Source organism: Gallus gallus, chromosome 5, assembly GCF_016699485.2.
Source record: "Gallus gallus isolate bGalGal1 chromosome 5, bGalGal1.mat.broiler.GRCg7b, whole genome shotgun sequence".
Lineage (NCBI taxonomy): Eukaryota > Metazoa > Chordata > Aves > Galliformes > Phasianidae > Gallus > Gallus gallus.
In genome coordinates, this window is record NC_052536.1 from 32412004 (window position 1) to 32434926 (window position 22923).

The 22923-nt window shown below is 33.1% G+C and overlaps 1 protein-coding gene across 13 annotated transcripts in view; it reads right to left on the reverse strand.

The window, feature by feature from the left end:
* The window catches only part of NOVA1 (NOVA alternative splicing regulator 1), a 181742-nt gene that overhangs the window by 117844 nt on the left and 40975 nt on the right, over positions 1 to 22923 (reverse strand). Inside the window, exons 2-4 of one of the 13 annotated variants that reach the window (XM_046941755.1) lie at positions 13590 to 13674; positions 12919 to 12989; positions 12270 to 12317 (exon numbers count right to left, since the gene is read on the reverse strand). The exons of 11 other annotated variants lie outside the window; for them this stretch is intronic. The gene's annotated coding sequence lies outside the window, so the exon portion shown is untranslated. The remainder of the gene's footprint in view (positions 1 to 12269; positions 12318 to 12918; positions 12990 to 13589; positions 13675 to 22923) is intronic. One more of the 13 variants, XM_040700982.2, reaches the window with a different exon arrangement.

Sequence of the window (22923 nt, forward strand, 5' to 3'; positions counted from 1 at the left end):
ACAAAGTTCTGTGTTTAATGTCAAGATGGCATTTCAAATTGAAGTCTTTTAAAATGCCAGTTGTAGCTCACCACAAACACCAGCATTACAACCACAATAAGATTTTCTTCTACTAGTTCCTCATAAAAGAACTGATGAGATTTAGTTTCACTGGGGTTATGCATATAGGTAACTACTGCCTCTGTACTAAAAGAAATATGTACATTCATCAGACAGGCGCAGCTTTCTTCATTTTACAGATACCGTCCTGGATTTCTTCATATACAACCAACCACAGGAAATTACAATCAAAAGATTCTGGGGCAATTTCGTTCTTTAGTGTCTTAAATATACATAGAGATCAAGAGTGTGGAAAGTGAGTGAAAGCAATACCTTAGAGTTGCAAACAATCATCTGGGGAGAGTATTTATTCAATTAAGACTTGTCCACAGTGACAAGTCTTTATTTGCAACACTAGTTTGCAATAAGACAGTGAATACGGGTTATCAATAAGGATAAAATAAATACAGGAATTAAGGAATTTCTTAATAATCAACTTGAATGGCATGTTGGCTGTCACTCCTTTTCCAGTGATCACAGCCTTAGCGTGTCCTATTTTGGAAGCCAAGGATTCCAGAACGTACACTAGACAAATGTAGACAAATAACAGACAAATAATAACCTACCCTCAGTAGAAAAAGCACATGTAAGGTTCAGAAACAAACACCTGACATAACTGTGTCACTACTGATGAAAATCAAGCATGGACTTAGGTTACAGACACCTAACACTTACATGCCTTTCGCCCTCAAGTGTTTGAAAAGAAAATCCAAGACTGGACTTTTCTTCAGAAAAACTGGGATTGCAAGGAATAGCCAAATATAGGCCTACTTCACCTAATCACTTGGACAGAGGGAAACATGCAGAAATGGTGACAAGCAGATAAGTTTAATGACATCTAGGACCTATAGCTATGAGAGTTATTGAAGGAACAGTTATGAAACACAGATCTGCTTATCACTAGGAAACGAACAAGAATAAAGACATTCAGGAGAAATTTCTCCTTAAAAGAGCTGCAAAACACTAAGAATAGAGAAAATAGGATGAAAGAAAATTAGGAAGAGTTGAGCTCCTAGAGCATGAGCTTCTCCTATACTTCTTCCAGTATGATATTACACACACATTTAAAGATATTGTCTTATAACATCAATGCAGTTCACAAGATAAAGAAAATCTTTAGCAGAATAACGTTTTTTATAAATGGGTAAAAGATTTTTTTTTTCAAGTGTTTTTCTGTTTCCACAATCCAAGGAAATGCAAAAGTGTTATTTGAAGTATAAACCTTAAAAAAGGATCCTTGAAAAGCACCAATCAAGATAAAGTAATATTTGAGACATTCTTGACTCTGGGTAACAATTTAAGTATAGGCATTGCATTAAAAAAAGAACAAAACAGGATTCGCACAATGCAAAAGCCCCCAAATGAGATACACTGTGCAAACTAATATTATAAGTTCCTCTGAAAATGAGACAACAGATTTCTAAGAAGCAAATGTTTACAGGAACTCTGCTAAAAAGGCTCCACTCCTAAAAATCGAGAGGTTCCTGACAGGAAAGGAAACACTTCAAAAACATCTAGATGAGGGAAAAGCAGTTTGATAATAAAAGAGGTGTTCTGGCAGAAATAAGCACAAGACAAGAAATAAACAGAACAATTACACTGTACAAAAACATTTATGACGCTAGCATCAATTTACAGCCATTTTCTTATAATTTATGAAAAGCTCTGGTATACATTGTTATTTGGACTGCATTAAAACAAATAAGACAAAAACCTCAAGTGTCAAACACAGTGCAAGACTAAACTAATACATTCAGCTTCTGTCAAAGTGGTATACCTTGAATATATTGCCTAAGCAGAGGGAGGCTGTTGTACTAAGTGACATTTCTCCCGTGTCCCCTAAGTCTAGTAGGCTAACCTTACTTATACAGCACCTACCATAGCTAGGTATAACAGCAAGAAGCAAACCATAGAAAAGCTTTTAGGGTCTGGAACAATAACATCCCTGAATACATTTTCAGTATCTCACTTCAATCCCCCTTCCCCCCTTCACCTCCCCCCCCTTCACCTCCCCTCTCTACAATCCATCCATCCAAAAAAAAAAAAAGATTAGAAATTGCAAATATAAAGGCCACATCTTCAACTAGTAAAGTTATCTTGGTCACCAAGATCAAATGACAAGGAACAGTCTTCCCTGTATGCTAGCTACTTGCTCTCAGCTCCTAAAATAGGATGCCACTCAAATTAGTTAATGAATAAAATCCTTGCTGAAATATGACGTAAGTTGTTTAGGAGCAGTTTATACTGGAATAGAACACTTTGAGGAAGGACAAACTGACAGTTTAGTAGCAGAACCACCCACATTCCAGCGCCCAAGGCACGCTTGAATTTGCAGACAGCTGAAGATGCAAGCTTCTGCTAGTCATCCCCACCTCATCTCTTTTTGGGATTCTTGCAGCAGTTCCTATGATGTTGAGATTCCTGGTGTTATTTCTGTTCATATTCTTTTCTTCAGAGGCTCACATATTGTGGCTGTGCCTTTATTAAATAACACATACAGCAAGCAACCTACAGTTTTACAACCTTGATTATTTTAACTTTTTTCTCTGGAGTTTTCATTGGAGGTCGTTATTACTATTTCAGGACAGGATGACAGTTCTTTAACTTTCAGAACTCACAATATACTAATTATATTGTTTTTCTTAAGTCCTTAATTGAACATTCAACACTGTCATAACTGATCCACAGGATCTCTGTATCAGTTTTTTTACCCTCCCCTATAAAATTCCTCATAGAAAACTATTAAGGTTTCTTTACATAAGTAAACATTCAAACATGTTTCCCCTAATACATTAAAAAACTGCTGCCTCCCATTACACCAGTTCTGGTGACTACAAACAAGTTACATGCTAAGAATACCATGTTAACTATAATTCACTTTTAGAATAAGAACCACTAGTTAGAATAGAAACCACCACGCTAACCATATAACCATATAGAAAAAGAAGACTGCTTCCCCTGTGCAGTACTAACAGTAATCATCAGAAAGACATTTGTGGATATGAAAAAGGATTAACATTTTAAAATTACATGTATATAGTAAAAAGATACAAAAGAACCCTCAAACTAACACTTCTGTGAAAGATTAGAAATATCAGTAAGAGCAGCTATTTCAAGATTAAGCAGTGGTGCTGACATTAAAATAACCACTTGTTTTTTCTTATGCCTATTTCTTCAATGCTTACAAACGATAAAAACCACAGTCCAGCCATAGCTATTATTATTACTCATAGTACACTCAGTTTTTACACTAAGGACAAGAGTTTCCTCCTGGTTCATCAGCACTACCTAATATAACAATAAAAAACCACCAACTTCGCAGAGACAGAAACTCATCTGAAGTGACAAGAAACAATTGAGCAAGAAATTCAAGACACACAGTGAAGTACTTGTCTGCACTGACTACACCAGAAAAGCATGTTTTATTAAAACTGACAAGCTTCTAGATTTCCCTGTATTCTCTTTTTCCACCACCTTTCTTCTAACAAGCTATGACTTTTTTTTTTTTATACAGACATCTCAGGTAGATAGTTGATTCTGAAATTTTTATGTATTAGAAATAACAGAATTAAATCAGATATATCTATTAACACAATGTTTCAACATGCTCTATTTTGGGCTTAAATAACACTCTGTACTTCAGCTGAACCATTGTGATTAATGTAAAGTTCTGGAGCCACAGACAGTAGACAGATAGAAGTGATTATCTTTCCTTCGGCAGCTGTTAGTCCACTTCTGGAGTACTGGGTCCAGGCTTAGACTCCCCAATATAGCTATGATGTGGATAAACTGAAGGAAGTTCAATAGAATACCACAGTGTTAATCAAGGGTATGGATCACCTGCCCTCATAAGGAGAAGGTAAGGGAATTGATCTCTTTCAGTAGCCTGGAGAACAGGCAGCTTCAGGATGACCCGTTAGTAATACCCCTGTACCTGAAGAGGTTGTCAAGAAGACTGACTCATACTCTTTCCAGTGGTGTACCATGAGAGAACATGGTCATACAATGAAACTATAGATTCACATTAGACATAAGGAAATTTATATGTTGTTTGCTTTTTTTTTCCTCCACTGTGAGCACTAACACATGCAGTGGAACAGGCTACAAAGAAGCTCTACAGCAATATGAAATCAGGAGTAATCCCATCTGACCACACAACTGATCCCATCTGATGAAGGAATTTGGACTAAAAATGTTCTGAAATTCCCCCTAACTGAATTATTCTATGATTCTAACCCTTACAGTTTTCTCTACTGCTTGTTTTTAAGTTTGACTTCTAATGGATTCAATTTCTGTAGTGCCATCAGGCAGTTTTTCTTGCTGTATTCTGATAAACCTTAAAACCTCTCCTTCATCTGTAGTGCAGAGTTCTCTCTTGTGGTATTTGGATATAAAATGTGATCTGTGAAAGTGACATGGATTATTATTAGGAAGTCAGGCTATCAATCTTCCTTTTTTAGCTACACAAATATAGTGCTGAAAATTATCCAGGAATAATTTTCAATGTTTTTGACATCTCCAAGTCCTTTTAGATGAGCGCTGTAAAGAAGAACATATGTGTCAATATAGAGCTATTTAGTTAGGTGACAAAATTAAATGTAAACAAGTGTAAGGTTATGTATGAAATCTAAACTGCTCTGAAGGCAATTACAAATTATAAATCAACTGTAAATCTTCTTGAAACAAACCTTGTCGTATCAAATGAAATTTCCTCAATGTGGAAATACAGTTTAAAGAAATACTGGTATGGCAGGTATGCTAGGAAAATTCCTTGGAAGTTGAATTATTCTAAATTATATACTACAGCTTAAGCTATATTTTGGCAATTCTATCTTCCATAGCAATTACCACAAAAAGCAAAGAAAAATTCTCATTAAAAAAAAAACAACCCTAAGATGCAAAGTTTTGAAGAGCTACAGATTTCATAACATAAGAGCTATAAAAATGACTATGACTGTAAACTAAACAAGTTTTCCAGCTGACACCTCTTAATAAATGTTCTGTACAACATTAAAAGGGAGAAAACAAGTATCATTTTTCAAAATAGTAATATAACAGCCATTTTACAGAATTTTTAAGAGTAATTTTAAAAGGTTGTTATACCAGCTATACTGAATATTATACAAGGTATTTACCTGTAAACCCAAAAGAATATACAACTGCAAAGTTAGTTTATAGGTTATTTTATATAACCTAGGATCATTTCTGTACTTTTTCTACTGAGTTAGAAAAGAATCTTTTTATCTAAGTTTACTTTGAAATGGTACATTATTATACTTTCTATATTGCCTATTAGGTAGTTTTTCTAGAATTTGTAATCAGGAAAATAACCAGGAAAGATGAGACCAGAAAAAGAAATAAAAAAGTCTTTTAAGAATAATTCCAGGAAAGACTGCAAACTACTATAAGGAGTTTTCTAAAGATCTCTTAATCTGAATTCATATCTGCACTATATGGGTAATACAATAGGAATCACATAAGATGCAATAAAACATGATCTGTTTCTAACTACAGACTTTTCTACTATGTAGCATCAATGCATTTGTCACAGACTGGAAAACAAAGTTATGCCACAATGTCATTTTATGGAGAATATAGTATACAGTTCTGAATATATATTCCAAATTCTTTATTTAATAAGATACTAAATTAAAATTTGAGGGAGATTTCAATGATGAAATTGTAGATTAAAGGAAATTCTCTGAACAAGTTACATGATGTAAATTTTGAAAGGTTCTGTTTCAATTGAAAGAGCACATAGAGCCTTCGCTGCCTCCTTTGCAAAAAGGTTCCCATAATGTTATTTCCAAAGGATTATTTGGAAATCAAACTGCTGCAGAATAAGAAAAGTCCTCACATGCAAAAATAATGAATTAAAAGGGAAGAGGGAAGACCAAACTATCCACTCTCACAACGGAGAGAGATCACTTATAGTATTACATGCAGTGAGCAATCTGGAAAATGGGAGCAGACATCAATGCTGATGGTTCTGTTATTTGGATGATGATTGTTAGGGGATAAGGACGTGTGTCAGTGAAGAACCACAGAAGAGTCTCAAGACTAAGCGACCGCATAAAAGAAAGGCAAATGACATTCTATGTACACAAATATGATGTACAAAGGAGAAAAACGATCCTAACTTCACACACAAATAATGGACTCAGAATAGACTGTTATTTCACTCAAGAGTGAAATTTCGGATTATGATATCCATAAAAATGTTGGCTCAGTGTTAATAGCCAAAGGGCAAACCAAATGTTAGGAATTTCTAGGAAGGAAATATGAAACAGAAAAGAGTATGACACTGCTTATGATGACATAAAAGATTTACTTGCATGTTTAAACTGTATTCAGCTCTGGTCACTTTGTCTCCGAAGGATGCATTAGAACTGGAAAGGATTCAGAAGAGACCAAAAGGACAGTTAAAGCAACAGCTTGGCTTCTATAATAAAAGAATGAATGTAAGCTTACACTCCTAAAATCTGGTAATGACTTCAGCTAAATGTCAGATGTCTGCAAAATCATGAATGCATAGGAAAAGGACTATCTTCTAAAGCAAGAAGTTTCACAGACTAAGGTTCAAACAAATTAAAAAAAAAAAAAAAGGATGTGATATTTCTTTCCTAACTGCTTAGTGCTAAATAGTATATCTGTCACTTTTGCACACATTTCCCTTTGTCACAAAAGTGCTTATAATGGGTGCATTTCTGAAGATGAAAATATGAAAACTCAGTCATGTAGAAGGATCTAATCACAAATTTCAGCAGAACACAATCTACATGAACTTTATATACACACAGATAATACAGACGTTCAAATTAAACACGTAGTATCATTCTTCATGAACATGGAGGCTTTTCCTCAACTACAGCTTAGGAAAGCATCAATAATTATATAGCCTTAGTAAGCTATTATTGAAATACCATTGGCATTTTACACATTGATAGACCTTGTGTTAAAAACATAACTCATCACATGAAGTGTAATGTGAGGGATAATTATTAAGAACATCAGATTTCATTAATCAGTACACAGTCACTGAGAAATTGATTAGGACAAACTTTATGTCTTCTAAGTCATTACACAAGAAGATAGAATTGAGGAATCAATATCACAGTCTGCAATAGAAGAGAAAACATCAGATATGTATGCAGAGATGCAGAGCGCTATTCCACTTACATGGTACTCTTCTGTCAAGAAAGAAAGCTATCATGAAGCTATCCTGCATTTTAAGGAAGTTCAAGTTATACTTTAAGATATAATCTGCTTAGCATATAATGAAATTAAAGAAGACTATAATTGTCAACAAAATAGTAACAATTCTTTAAAGTTAGTATTAAGCAGGAAATCTTACATTAAGCAGGCACATTCACACAAAATGCAGGCACAGAAAACATAACACATGAACTGAAGTAAAAGCAAATTAATATCTATATTTTATACATATAGTTTTAAATGTATTAAATAACCAATTCAATGATTAAGAAGTTAAATATGAGTACATTCTTGAAAACAGTTATGGTAATTATGTGGTCTGTAAAAAAGTAATGTAAATATTTATGACATTTTTGATTGAGTAATATTGACATGAAGTACATTGACTTTGAAAGAAAATCTGAGTATCAAAAATGTTTTCACAAAACTAAATTGTGTAAAAGGACTGCTGATCAAAACTTCAAGTATTCAGTTGTATGTACTGCTATTGATTTGCTACAGTTCAAAAATAGAACATAAAACCAATATTCAGTTCAATTAGAGGACTTCAGATTAGCATTTTCATTTTAAAGTTAAAAATTTATTTAAACATTGCATGGAAATAATGATAACAAACAAAACTCAGTGTAATTTCTGATTAAAATACATCTTTGAGATAATTTATAATAACTCTGTAGAAACTTAAAATAGACACTACTGTTTTCTGTATCTAAAACCTCAAGAGCATTTTGTTATCAGTTTCATTATCTTTACAAAACATATCTGACCAGCATTAAATAATGATTAAAAAAAATAGTCCATTTTACATCAGCAATTGTTGCACATTTTCCAGCAGTTCATTTATTTTAGATTGAAATTCCTTCTGAAAGCAATGAACCAGATGTGGCCAACTCCTTCAAATGTATTACGCTTTAGTCAACATAATTATTTGCCAATTAAATTTCATACAGGCACACTCGTTCAGGTCATACCGACTCATTCTCTATGGTCTTGCTACACTGATTATCTTAACTACAGTAAAGAACCAATAACTTCCATAATGTAAGCAAGCATGCACCCTGTTGTTAAAATTTCAACATAATCATCATCCTTAGGATATTATTATTATTTTTTTTTAATATAAAATTGTGTTTTCTTTCTGTTTGCTTTAAAAAATTGGCTTCAACGTTTCATTATTTAGCTTTCTATAGAATGATGAAATGAAAGTAAAAAAACATTATTATCCCTCCTGCTATTTTATGAATGTTTTTTATAAAACTTTCAGTTCACTAATATTTGAGTGAAACATCTGGACTGCTTACATTGAGAATTTTGTTATGATCCAAGATAAAGTAGCATTCATTACTTATATATCTTAAAATGTAATTTGATTTAACATTTTGTTTCATAAAATCACAGTATGCTACTAGAAAGAATTAACAATGTAAAATGTTACCATTTTTATGCATTATGTCATGTCACTACTATATGGATTGTTCTGAGTCAACCAGTATCTTCATTTCCTATTTCAATTTTTAAGGTTTACATAAAGTAAACTCAGTGATGCTTCATTCTGGAATAAAAAAATTCCACAAGACAAATCCAATCTCTCTATGCTCTGGATCTTAAACAACTGATTTAATAGCTTTTCTTGCTCTTATTTCTCACAGTCCTGAAGAAGTAACATAGTTGAGAAACCATTCTAGCTTGTTTAACCAGATTCACTTAAACATCACCAAATAAATCCTTATTTGAAAATTGCAGAAATACCACTAAGACTAGAATTTAAGAAAAAAAATTTTCAGTAGTAATTAATCCATATAACATGTAATGAGTCTTAAGTTGGTCTAAGGAACCATTTTATTTTATTCTACATCTGAACCTTAACAAGCACACTTTATTTTCAGGAATGACAGGTATAAAGCAAACTAAAAAGGCCAGAGCCTCTACAGTAATCTGATCAAGTCACTTCACAATGTCATCTGTCAGTTTAGTGATCCTATAGTACTTTAATAGACAAATATTTTGAAGTGGGTTGAACAAATATATTAGAAAGGGGGAATAGCTCTTTCAGTTAAAGTACGATTGTCATTTAAACACATATGATTAGCATCTTACACTGCACTATACCAGGCATATTATTAGAGAAGTTCTCAAGAAGTTAGCAAGGTACTGTATAAAAGCATACTGTTCCCTTTAAGAAATTTCCACATGTACCTTCTCCTTTCAACAAAAAACTCTATATAGCACATCTCTTCACTAAGAGCAGTGAGTGGACAATGCCAAGACAGACATGTTACTTAATACATTAAGATCACACCCTCTAACGTCCAGGTCTATCTGATGTTCAAGAACAGTTTTTAACACTTAAGCAGGCAATGAAAAAAAAAGCAAGAAAAATTGCAACTCAACATAATCCTTAGGTCAATTTCAAATTCAAGAATGAATGATTCAATTGCAGGGTTTATAACATTTTAAATCAGAGTTCAGCTAAAGTTACTTGAATCTCACTCTTAGAATGGTCCCATTCTTTCATTGCAATCTACAATAATGTGATACACACAGGACAGTTTATTTTTAAATGCAGCCTACAATTTAGTCCAATACTTATACATATTCATTAAGTCTGATCAATCTAATCAAAGATGTCCTTGAAAGTATTCTCAAGGAAGACATTAAATCAGCATAAAATAACTATTACAAGTTGTACAGTGGAGAAAAAAATGCTACCATACACTGACAATTCCTTCAACACAATGAAAACAAAAAAATAAAGGACAAAATACTAGCATTTAACTAATATTCAGGTACAGATATATTCCACACAAAAACTGAAGTGTTTTACTTCTGAGACTTACAAATACCTTAACATAAAGACTAACTAACACACTAACATTAGACTAACACGCTAAACAAAACTAACCAATTAAAATACGTGAACATGAGAATTTTTATCAGTTACAGGAAAGAATATTTTATTTACGCTGAAGAATCATTTTCCCAGTTTGATTACATAGCATTTTTTAAACACACAAGACTTAAAATAAGTTTACACAACACAGCTTTCTGAAGAGTTCTTGTATGTGATCAATAATATCTTAATAAGAAAAATAGTGTTTAAGTATGTGTTTTTCACTTAAGCACAATATAATAAGATATTCAAAGTACATAGATCAAAGAATGCTTATAACTGAATCTTCCACATATTCTCTTTGCATTGACTATATCATCCCTTAGTTTTACTGCTAAGTTTATTTTAGCTTAATTTTGACCTTATAATTAGCTGCTCAAGTTCCTATCAGGATTCTTCTTCCCTCTTCTTTCTCACTTTCCGAAGAATTGAGCATCATGGCAGCACATATTAATGGAAACACACTTTCCTATACTCCAACATAAGAGGATGTTTGGAACTACAGGAGAAAAGAATGTTCGGAAAAAAAAAAAAATCTACATACACTCAATGAAAACCTATCCAGACATTTGGACTCAAGTGGAGGTGAACTCAGCGATTGTTGTGGGTCCCTTTCAACTCGGGATACGTTATCAATCTATGATTTCAATTTCATTTTGTTTTCATTTTACTCTATAACACTACAAAAGTGGTATCAGCTCACAATTCATAATGTAAAGTATCTGTCCAGCTACAATCTCTGAAGTTTATAACTTGGGACAATTAGAATTAGTAACAAATGCTGCAACTTAAACACTGTAAAACTCTAAGAAAAGGAGTTAAGGTATAGAAAATTATGTTAAGTAGAAACAACATTTTACATTTTACAAGATAAGGCTTATAAAGCAATGAAACTGAAATGGTCTGATCAGAAAAGAAGAACTTAGTCAAATGACTTTGGAAGTACAGAACTTTTGAAATATATAAAAGTTAAGAGCCTAGATATGACTCTGGTTACCTGTAAAGGAAAGCAAGCATTTGAAGGTTTTACAAAGTTTAGATGTATGTTATCTAGAATTTTACAGGGTATGCAGGTACCCAAATTACTAGTATTGAAAATGAAGAGTAGGTTATCCACAGTAACCAAAATTAAAAAGGAAGCGTCTGAAAAAAAACTGAGATCACCTTTAAACTAAATCATTCAATTTCCAAGCAGAGTATATATATAATATGAGCACAGTCAAGACAAGACTTCCTAAGAACTGAGGACAGGAAAACTAGATATGTGAGTCTGCACAAGAAACAAAATAAAACACAATATTGACCAAATCCATGTGCAAGATAACTTGTATCAAGAAAATGAAGAATTTTAGGAAGTAAATGTCAGGCACACAGATTAAAATGAGATGATGGCAGGCAATCTACCAAATGATGTAAGATGAGCCATTTAAAGACAAAGTTACAAATGGTTAACAGTTTCTTGCATTCCACCACGAGCCTTACACCAATTAAGTAACTGAAATGAATAAGTTGTGTATATGTGGTTCAGAAAGTAGAACTGGGAGAGAAAGAGGGCAAGAAACAGTGGAGTCATACAGTTTAATCAAGAGGAAATCACTAACTAATAGATCAACAGCTGAAATGAATAAGCTGGAAAGAAGAGGAAAAGATGAAGTCAAAATTGCCAGACAGTAGGCACTCAATTAAGAGTATACAGGACTGCTTCACACAAAATGCATTAAACATGCTGAAGAATACAGTCACTGTTTCCCAAGTAATTTTTTTTAGCAAAAATTTTTATTTTGCAAATAAAAGAAATAAATGCAGTGATATCTTTCATTTGACATCACATGTATGAATTGACAAATAGAGTTAATCAGATGGTTACAGTTTTTTCATGCTCATCTTAATTTCTGAATCATCTACAAATGACAACTACCTGAAGAAGAAAACAGCAGGATAAAACAGTCCATTAAGTAAAGGTTGCTCTTCAAACTATATAAGCATTTCTCTAAATCAGTGATGGTAATCTAGTCTTAATGTTTCATATTTTGGTACTTTTTACAGAATTACATTGCTCTTATACCTGAAAACTTATGTTTTGATAGACACTGAAGACCTCAAATTATCTTCTCTGTAAGGAAAAAAAAAAAAACTTTCAGGCTCTCATCTGACATTATAGGAGAAGAAAAAAGTAAATACTTCCCTTTAAGCTATAAACAAAATTTGATAAGCAACCATAATTTAGATCAAGTTAAAAAGCTCAGGCAAAACAAAATAGAAAAAAAATGTTGTAATATGTTAAGTAAAATTGATGTAACAAGTGCATAGCCTTTTTTTTCCCCTCAATTTTCATATAGGCATAATTTTATTTGATACTTCCATTGTTGCCAGAAACATCCACTGAAGTGGAAGACTTACTTTTGTTTGGGGAATTTCAAGTTAAACTGTGTAACACCGTTTAAAAATAATAACCAACGCAAAACTTATTAGGAAGAGGAAATACAATTATTACTAATTCCACAAGCCCTTACAAAAGAATATGACAAAATACATAGTACTACAAATTCTCACACTAACTAGATGTGCTCTGCTAACAGTAATGAAAGCCTATTTTATCTGCTGATGTTAATGTGTTTGTTGATATGAACAAATGTGCCATAAAATGAAGAAATTAGACTTCAAACTTTGAAAAACAGAATAAGAATGATGTAATATTAGAAGGAATTTCTCACAAGAATCCTGTGCTGAATTAGAGCAACTTTCCACCGATATGCCATTTCCTTCCTGTGCCACTCCATACTCCCTGAAAATATATAAAACGGAATGTGTTTTACAGTTGATGGAGTCATCTGTTCAATCACTTTCAAGGCTTTAAGATTCCTTAAAAGCATACCAAGAAAAATCTTGCTTCACAAATAAATTTATTTTTGCTTTGATTCTTCTCCATATGAAGCGTTACTGTAATTGGTGCAGCACTGCAGACAAACCTGATGCTACCACAGTATGGCCAGTGGATGTCCTGGAACAATTTTTTGCAGGTGGCTCTTCAGTGTACCTTTCAGATACATCATGGTAAAGAACCATTCTCAAACTAGGAAATATATATATTTTTTTAATGGGTTATTGTTCATTTCAGAAAGTTGTTGTTCAAGTAAAACCCTAGGAAAAGGCTAGCATAGAGAGTGTCTGCTTTTTATTGGACAGTATTCCAGGAAGCAACCTGCAAGAAACTCCAAAATACCTTCTCCTTACTTATATAAAAAAAATATATAAATTTTTTCCACAGAACATCCAGGAATGACTGACAGAAAATGCGCTTCAAAAATAGAACTAAGGCCCAAATTTAACATTTTAGTACCTTTGCGTACCAATTTGGACTACAGAGACTTTTAAGTATCAGTACCTTTACATGATGGAAATTACAGCTGCCTGCCGCACTCTCCTTCCCAGCAGTATCAGCCAAAGCTCACATTTCCAGTCTGTGATATCTGGTGAAAAATTGAATGGAAGGCCATGTCACTGCTCTGAAGATTTCTGAAACTGAAGTGTCTGCTGTTTTGGTTTTTTTTATGTAATGACTACAAGATCTCATACACTGTCTCTTCTCTAACGAATATATCAGCTTTGAACTAGTTTTCCCAGTTGTAAAAAAAAGTTTTTTTCTAGAATGTACGGAGTAACACTTTCTGCAGCACATTTTGAAAACCAGACAGTATCAGAAAAATTCTAATGCTGTACTCAGTTCTCAAAAAAAAAAAAAGCCATCTTTTTTAAACACTATACCTACAATATTCTTGCTAAAGAGAAATTGAGAATCTTAAACTTCCACTGGACTTGAACTACATGACCACCACTAAAGGCCTTTGGTTTACTAATCTTACTAACTGCTTATCTACTATAAATGTGATGTAGAGGATTAATGTATTAAGGAAAAAGAAGAGAAATAAAAACAATAGTTCAGATAGCTGCCATGGAACAACTTAAAGGTAAAATTGGATTTTACAATCCCATCAAAGTGGAAGTCCTAAGAAGTATCCCTGACAAAACTTGGAAACAGAAATTACTGCACATTTTAGAATAGTATCTGCAATCTTGAATCTTATGTTATATTTAAAAACTACATTTATCCTAGAGAAAAGTTATATTCATAGAGCTTTAACTGCATGCTTAGAAACCTTTGATTTGGCAGCAGGGCTTTTGATTTTAGTTGATTTATTTTGCAAGAACAGAATAAAATAATTCTTAATTCTAATAGAATTTTGCAGTAAGTAAATTACTGAGTTTTCTTGATTGGAAGTTAAGTTCTTAGTTTAATGGAGAAAAGCTATGTATACTAATGATTACGTTACAAACAAATACTTTAGGGGAGCAATATATGAGCTAGAGAATATTAACATCAAGAATTTTCCTTCTAGAAATACGTATAACTCAACCAGATATGAACAAAAGCACAGGTTGCATTTTAGGGTTAACATATCCAAATAACCTCCATGAAGAAAAAATGAGCTATACAGCAGAAATTAAAAAGTTTTTCTTTGTTGTTGTTTTCTTTTCCCCCACACACTTATGTGCATATTTGTCCATTCTGTAAATCTTTTCAAAAATGGAATTAGTAGCTATATGAGATGCATAATCAAATTTCTAAACTTTGAAAGACATGGCAACTGTCCAAGTGTTGAATTTATATGAAGATGTGATTGCTGTATCTGCAACATAAATTGAGCAAGTCGGGAGGCCATGAAAATATTCAGAAAACTCATAATTCTTACATCGAGAAAAAAAAAATGCAGATTTATTTATTTTTAGCAAAGTACTTAGGTAAATGAAACATTTAAAAGAACAGCACAAATTCAATAGGCTGAGGATTTATTTGCTTCCAGCAACAGCTTCTGGACAGTTCTATTTCTGAGAGCAAAGACAAAAACCTTCCCAAAAGTTTCCAATAAAATGCACATTTTCTTCTTCAATAAATTAGTCCATAAGATAATTTTTCAGGTACAAGCATGTGAATGTATGTGTTTGTCAATTCTACAAATTCAGTAAATCAGCGGAAAGACTATTTTTTCTATTTTTATTGTGGGAAAGGTTTGTTCTCTTGTTATTGTGCCCATGAAATCCATACTTGGCTTCACCTTTTACATTAGCTTAGGTTCTATAAACCCCATACTCAAAAACCTTAGGAGGTTTTTAGTTTTAGGTTTCCTTAGTAGGAAACCTTATATTTAGGTTCTTTTAAGAATGTTTTAAAATTATTTCTTCATCTTCTCATGCAGATTTATCTTCCATTCTAAACAAGCTAAAGGAATTTATGGAAATTGATGTCCAGTTACCTTGTCTGGTTTTATATTTTGGCACTGCAGGACTCTGCTCCTAATGCCAAAAACATAATAATTTTAAAGATGTATCAAGAAGTACAAACCTCCAATTTAGGGGTTTATTGTGAAGCTTAATTATAGTTTGTAATGGCAGATTGATTTTCTAGTGTCAGTTACTAATTAAATGTATACATCAAACCACTATGTTAAAATGGTTACTTACAATAATACATTTAAGATTCTGAAAAGAAATAAGTATTTAGAGTTAAGCCTATTTCATATCCCCTTCAGTACGGCTGTTCTGAAGAAATTTGATGGCAACAGAATCCAGGAAAGAAAACAGTATACATCCAGGGTTGCAACATTTTTCTCATGTTTGTTCAATATTAAAATGGATACATCTTGAAGTGAAAGTATACAGGTCTTTCAGTAAACCAAATAAACATTTCAAAAAAGAATACACCATACTACAGCTACTCTATTTATGAGAGGAATTAAGACATTTGGATATGCTTGTAATTATTTCCAATAAAATCAATTGGAGATTACAAGATAAGATGTCCTTTACAAGTTACATATCCTGCACCCTATCATACCTTCAGAGTATGAGATACTTTGTATTATGTCATAGCACAGATAAGAAACCTAAGATATTTAAAATAATGGAACTTCATTTTTCTATAAAAACATGGCTTTGAAGCAGTAAACAGTTCATTTTTGTAATTGGCATCAGGTATTTGAGAACAGATGACTGATCATCACTTTAGTAATATTTACCTAAAATGAAGGAAAATATTTGAAGAGTAGCAAAGATGCACAGTCTTCTCATTATGTCACTCCTAAATTTTTCATTTTAAGGAAGGCTTTGGAGTTGTTTCAACTCCAAGATGTAGTACTTAGGAAAAAAGTAAGCATGCTTACAGAAGTTTTACCTCTATATAGACCGTCAATGTTTACACTGATAATTTTAATTTAATTGTTTTTCATTTTGTCTCATATTCGTTTCAACTTTGAAATTCACAATACAATCAATACATCTGGAAAAAATAAATAAATAAGACAGCAGAAAAACATACTGTCCATAAAGAAGTAGTACCAGATCAAGAGCTTGAAAAGAGGCAGCAAAAGGCAACCCAACACTGCTACATTGTTTGTTTTTTTTTAAATGCAAATACTCACAACCACAAAGTAGCAGTTAATTAACTGACCAAAACAGAATTAGCAGCATATACTGCTCTAGTTATATTTCTGAAATCACATTTCATATTTCAGCTGTTATTTTACTACTTAATGATTTTACAATCGAAGCAATTCCTCAGAGATAGTCAACTTTACTGAAAATTATTAAAGAAGAGAATTCAAATATTCAGAGCCATGCAACAGTGGTAATTCAAGTGCATCAATTTCTTTCTTTTTTTTTTGTAAGTACAATTCAGTACAAGACAGGTACATTTTATATTGACTTTCTTCTCAATGTAGCTTTTTTACTTTATTAACAAGAAAGGACAGTTGTGCAGCATTTCCTCCCTAACTACTAAAATTGAAACAAAAATTGCTTAATTACTAAATCATCCAAATATTACAATTAACTAAATTAGACAGTGTCATTAACAGCTTTAAAGAGAAAAATCTTCTAGAGTACGTGCAAGTTTTGAAACAACTGTCAATTGTTTAGAAAGAAAAAAAAAGTGAAGATATTCAAAAAAGAACTAGCCTGTTCTTCCAGAATCTAAGATGTATACAGCATGTTCAATTTTAATCTGTCTGAGATAACAGACCCTATTGACTTGACAATAGTTTACATAAAACTGTAGTTTTATTTTACTACTCTAGTGTAACAAGATATTCCCATTAATACACTGCAAGATGTTCTTTACTGTGTAAGAAATACAAGTGATTATGTACTTTTAAGACTTTTTCTCACCACGACACGTATTGAAGATATCTGGAGGACTGCAAACATTAACACCCTTATTCTCCTCTACAATAATACATTCTAGATCCTGGCAAATGAGACATCTAACTGAAGATAAACTACAACAAAAACTGCTTTTTTGTTCTACTACAACAGTTGCTTTTTACAGTGTGAAGGGCTTGTGTTTCAGTAAAAGCTACTCTAGGAACAAAATCAAGAAATTGTCTGTATCCATAAAGAACATATTATACACCACCTAACACTGAACTTTGCAACATTTGTATACTTATTTGTTGCTAGACCACAAAGTTTTCATCCACTGTTTCAGAACACAAGAAAATCACACTTCATTGTATATTTCACAGAGAAAGTGCAAACACGCACAATCATAGAATGGCTTGGGTTGAAAGGGACCTTTAAGGTCATCTAGTTCCAAGCACATTTAGTTCCATGCCCCCCCCCCCCCCTTTTTTTTTTTTTTTGATATAAGGGTAACGCAAAAATTATTACAAACACATTGATTTTCATTTAACACCAAGAAACCATATTTCTCAATTTACCTTATTGCATGCTGATTGACCACTGGATTTTTTCCAAACATATTCAAGTAAGCAAAATTTGTAGGAACAGATTCATTTCTAGAACACTTTTAAATGGCCCCAGTACATAAGATAAAATAAAACATGGCAAATAATGCAATTAACATGAATATATAAGAATTATAAGCATATAAACACTGATAATCTAAAATTAAAAATATCACAGAATGTCAGGGATTGGAAGGAACCTTGGAGGATCATCTAGTCCAATTCCCCTGCTGGACCAGAAACACTTAGATTAGGTCACACAGGAACATGTTCAGGAGGGTTTTGAATGTCTCCAGAGAAGGAGACCCCACAACCCCTCTGGGCAGCCTGTTCCAGTGTTCTGTAACCCTTACCATGAAGAAGTTTTTTTTCCTCATAAACCTCCTATGTTCCAGCTTGTATTCTTTGCCCCTTGTCCTATCACTGGATTTCACTGAAAAGAGGCTGGCTACATCCTCCTGACACTCACCCTTTACATATTTATAAACATTAATGAGATCACCCCTCAAGTCTCCTCTACTCCAAGCTAAAAAGACCCAGCTCCCTCAGCCTTCTCTCATAAGGGGGATGCTCCACTCCCATACTCATCTTTGTGGCCCTGCACTGGACTCTCTCAATATGCTGTTTAACCAAAAAGATTTTTGTGTTATATACTGCTTAACAGAGGATAACTTAGGCTTTGGGTATTTTTACTTACAATCTTTCTGAAAATATATCATACTTAAAACAGAAGGCTTGGAGAGTTTTTACACTTCTGTTATAGTCTATTAGCCACAGGAAATAAGGATACACTGTCAACCACTGATCACTGTAAACTAGTTCAATATTCTGTTATACAGCAAACCTGGACCATAGCTAGTCTATCACTAGTACTTAAGAAGTGATCCGGTGAGAAAATCTTGTTGCAATTCAGATTGAAACAGGTCACACTACTAATACTTTGCTAACTGAATTATACACTATTAAATATGTTATCTAAAATACTCTGTCTAAACTAAAAAACAGTTTTTAATTGGAAAGTTATCTAAAAATCAAGGTATACCAACTAACAAAATTTCCTATTCAAGAACTACATCCAACATTTCGAAAGCTAAAGCAACAAATAACCATTTGCTTATTTTACACTGATCATTCACACAGCCACTTCCAACTGGATTCAAGGACGTTGTTAAAGTAGACTGGGGAAAATTAGAACACCGTTAAACATTAATACCCGTCAAGAAAAGTATGGCATTCTTCCTGTGTCAACACTACAAAGCACAATATGAAAGAATGAATCATAGGTGGGCAGCTAATTGTATCTACCAATGACAATTGCCATCTTGTTACTGAAGCTATTAAAAGAAACTAGAATTGATAATTAAATACAATATAACAACCCTCTCAAGGACAACCTTGTCAATATGAGTTAATTCAGGAAATAAAAAGATCACTCTGAGTCTTTTCATTTGTAATCAGCAACACCTGATTTTAATATTCTATGCAAAAAATAAAACTGTAAAACAGATTTATTCACACTGAACTAATTTATGAGGAAATTATAATACTAAATTTTAACCATACAAGTTTTTGAAGACATATTTTATTAGGTGGCATACTTCCGGTGTATAAAAGACAGAGATGCTTCAAGATATCATTAGTCAGCGGGCTAGGATGTCTTACAACCAAAACTAATACTTTGCTTATAGTATGTTCTATTCTTTATGCAAATTGAAATTGTACATAAAACCTTTCCTCTATGAACTATGTAATATGTAACATCTAGGCACCATTAGAAATGTGAACACACAAAGAAGCTTTTTCAGGTGTACTGATGAACAGGAAACCAAAGTTCATATATCATTAGGTTTGAAATAATTCTTTCTCAGACTGTTCTGGAGACACGTTAACCAGCTGTCCTATAAAAATAAGGCTAATACAAACACAAGCGTATTTCCAAAACAAGACAGAATTGTAAGCTCTCAAGATAATGAGATTTAATTAGATGAAACATATTCTCTGTTCTAAAAATAGAGCCATCTATTTTTGTAAATTGAATGTAAAACTGCATTGCACGTAATAAATCTTAGGGCTGAAAAAGACAAAAACATTTATTCAGGAGCAAATGAAATTCCACCTCTAAGTTCACATCACACCCTATATGAATTGCACAAAAAAAAAAAAACCTCATTTGATCACTACAAATCACTAAATCTACGCAGGAGCCCATTGGCTAATCAGTAGGAAATACAATTTTTCATGACTGCAAGTGTGTTATCCTGATGAGACAACTCCCTACACTGACATTACACCACATATAGAACAAAATTCAAGCTTATTGGCCTAGCACCCAGCACTTCAGAGAGAATTTCAAGCTACTTATCTCTTAGTGGTATTTAGTAATATTATTTCCAACAGATAGCTGATTAAGTGTGGGAAACAAACTGAAACCTTATTAAACAAAACAGATTTCACTCACTACAGAGCAAAGACTCAGTATTAAAATAAAACAGACTGGACACAGAACAACTATTTTCATATGGTCATATTCTGATGGAAAGAAACAGAAGAAAGCTTAAGTATTTGGTTTTGTTTTTCTTCCTATAACTGAGCAAAAGGCACACAGTAACTCCACCAAGAAGAGCTGCAAGGTTGACCACCAAATCAGTTGCCTACAAACAAAAGGTGAACCCATCACAAAACTTCAGTTTTTACTTATGCAATACAGCTCATTTTATTAAGATGATCCTCAAATCCTCAAATAACACCAAGAAATAGTTACGCATCCAGTCTCATATTCATATAGCATTAGGTGACTGCAGAAAGATCCAAGGTAAACAACAAAAACCACAGAGTAGAAAGTAAAAGTATTCTAACAGTACAGAAAAATCTGGTGGAGTGGAACAAGTGCAATCTAATAGCTTAGCCTAGATAATATTAGGTTAGCAATTTTAAAAGTCTCAAAAATGTTTCCTAGCCATGTTTCATTGCCCTGTCTCAACACCCAGCATCATTTGTTTGCTATACTGCTATGTAAGAGAAAGTTATTCCAACTGACATTTTCATTTCTGTAAATACCACTGCAAGCACTAAGATAATTTAACTCAAAATGCATAACTCCTAAAAAATGATAGTCACCTAAAGCAGGTATTTTCCCTAAAAGCCAAAAATGTAGAACAGAAAAACGACCTGAATAGATAAAAATGCTAACATTCAAATTATCAGTTAACTTTCCCCAAAACAAGAAATACCGTGTTTATTAACTAGACTTTTAGTACATTACACCACAACAGTTAGCAACACATCCATTAGTATACTGCTATCAAGTCTAAATGAATTCTCAATAATTATCACTGGCCAAGGCAAAGTGACATATAAATTCAACATTCCAAAAACTTAATTCACCAAAGGAGGATGAGTCACATAGAGAAGGTATGATGCTTTCAGACCTCCCTAACTACTCCAAAATACTTGAGCATAAATCTATTCAGCATTTGCAGTGTAACATATAGAAATATTACCACAGTAAATTTTAACTTTATTCTGAAATACAAGTTAAAGATGGATCCATTACTAAGAAATAGATGTATGTATGGCAAACAGGTATTGGACCAGAGAGATGATCGTGTTTACAAAGGAGTAATGAAATAAAGATCTTACCCGTGTCCTGGGCTCACGGAAGGGCTCCAAGAGGAGTGATCTCCAGATAGAGATCCTTCCTCCTTGGGAGTCAGCCCTTAAATGGGGTCTAGGACTAGTCCCTAATAGAAGAATTTCACCTTCTGGTCACTCAGGTGAAATTGCATTCACCTGTGCCCCTGCCGCTGACTCAGCACTCACCTCAGGTGGTCAATCAGAGGTTCAGGCTGTGATTCAACAGTTCCCATGCAGATGTAATTTCAATGCTGTAAGATTTTATGAATTACAGTTACAGAAATATAAAATTTACACTGAATGGATTCAGAAGTTAAACTTTTGAGTTTCATGAATTTAATTTCTTGGAAGAATTCTTCACCTATGATTCACTGATATTCCCTCATGGAGCCAACCAAAGGAACATCGTTTTTAAATAACATAATAAAAGGAAAAGAGATAAATTTAAGTTTAAAAGTATCAATAATTACAGACAAAAGGTTTTTTCACATAATATTCTATGTCCAATCCAAAACAAATATAGTTCCCATTAGAGATTTTGCAAACCTCTAATTTTGGTGAGTGGAACAACAGAGAAGAGGCAGGATACTTGCTGCTTCCTCTGCCATAGCACTCCATGATTCAGATTATAAATTCTGTTTTGATTCTCCTTAAGCAAATGAATAAAAACAATCCCTTGAAATGATCTCAGTATTTGCAATTTTGTATCAAGGTGCTGACAAAACTCAGATCTTGTATATCAAGGGCATTTTTTTTTCCCTCTACCAGGAGAAAAATATTCTTGACAAAAAAAAATCATATAGTACTACTCAGTGAAATCATCTTATTTTCATTTGGGGCTTGGAAAGATAAAAGAAAAATGAGACAGAAATAAGACTTTCCGTAAGCGTATTTTTCTATGATTATTACCTGCTGATCATGTGAACACAGGGGAATGGTCAACCACAGTTATAGTACTGTTACAGAATCTGCATATGTTGACAAGCACATCTTCCTTAACAACTTGAAGTTATCAGAATGAAAGAGCATTTGAACACTGGATACAACCATCCCTATAGATACTGCTAGCCTCAAACTTTGTTGGAAAGTACTCTGACCTTTCCACCAAGCAAAACAGAACAGATAATTAAATCTACGTACCAATAGCGTATCAACTTATACAGTGAAAGCCAGGACTCCAAGAAGAAACTAAGCCACTAGACTTCTGTATGCCACAGAAATAATGAATAAATGTACCTGCCCATCTCTTTTTTTGATCCCAAGGAAGCTCTGATATCAACAGAGAAT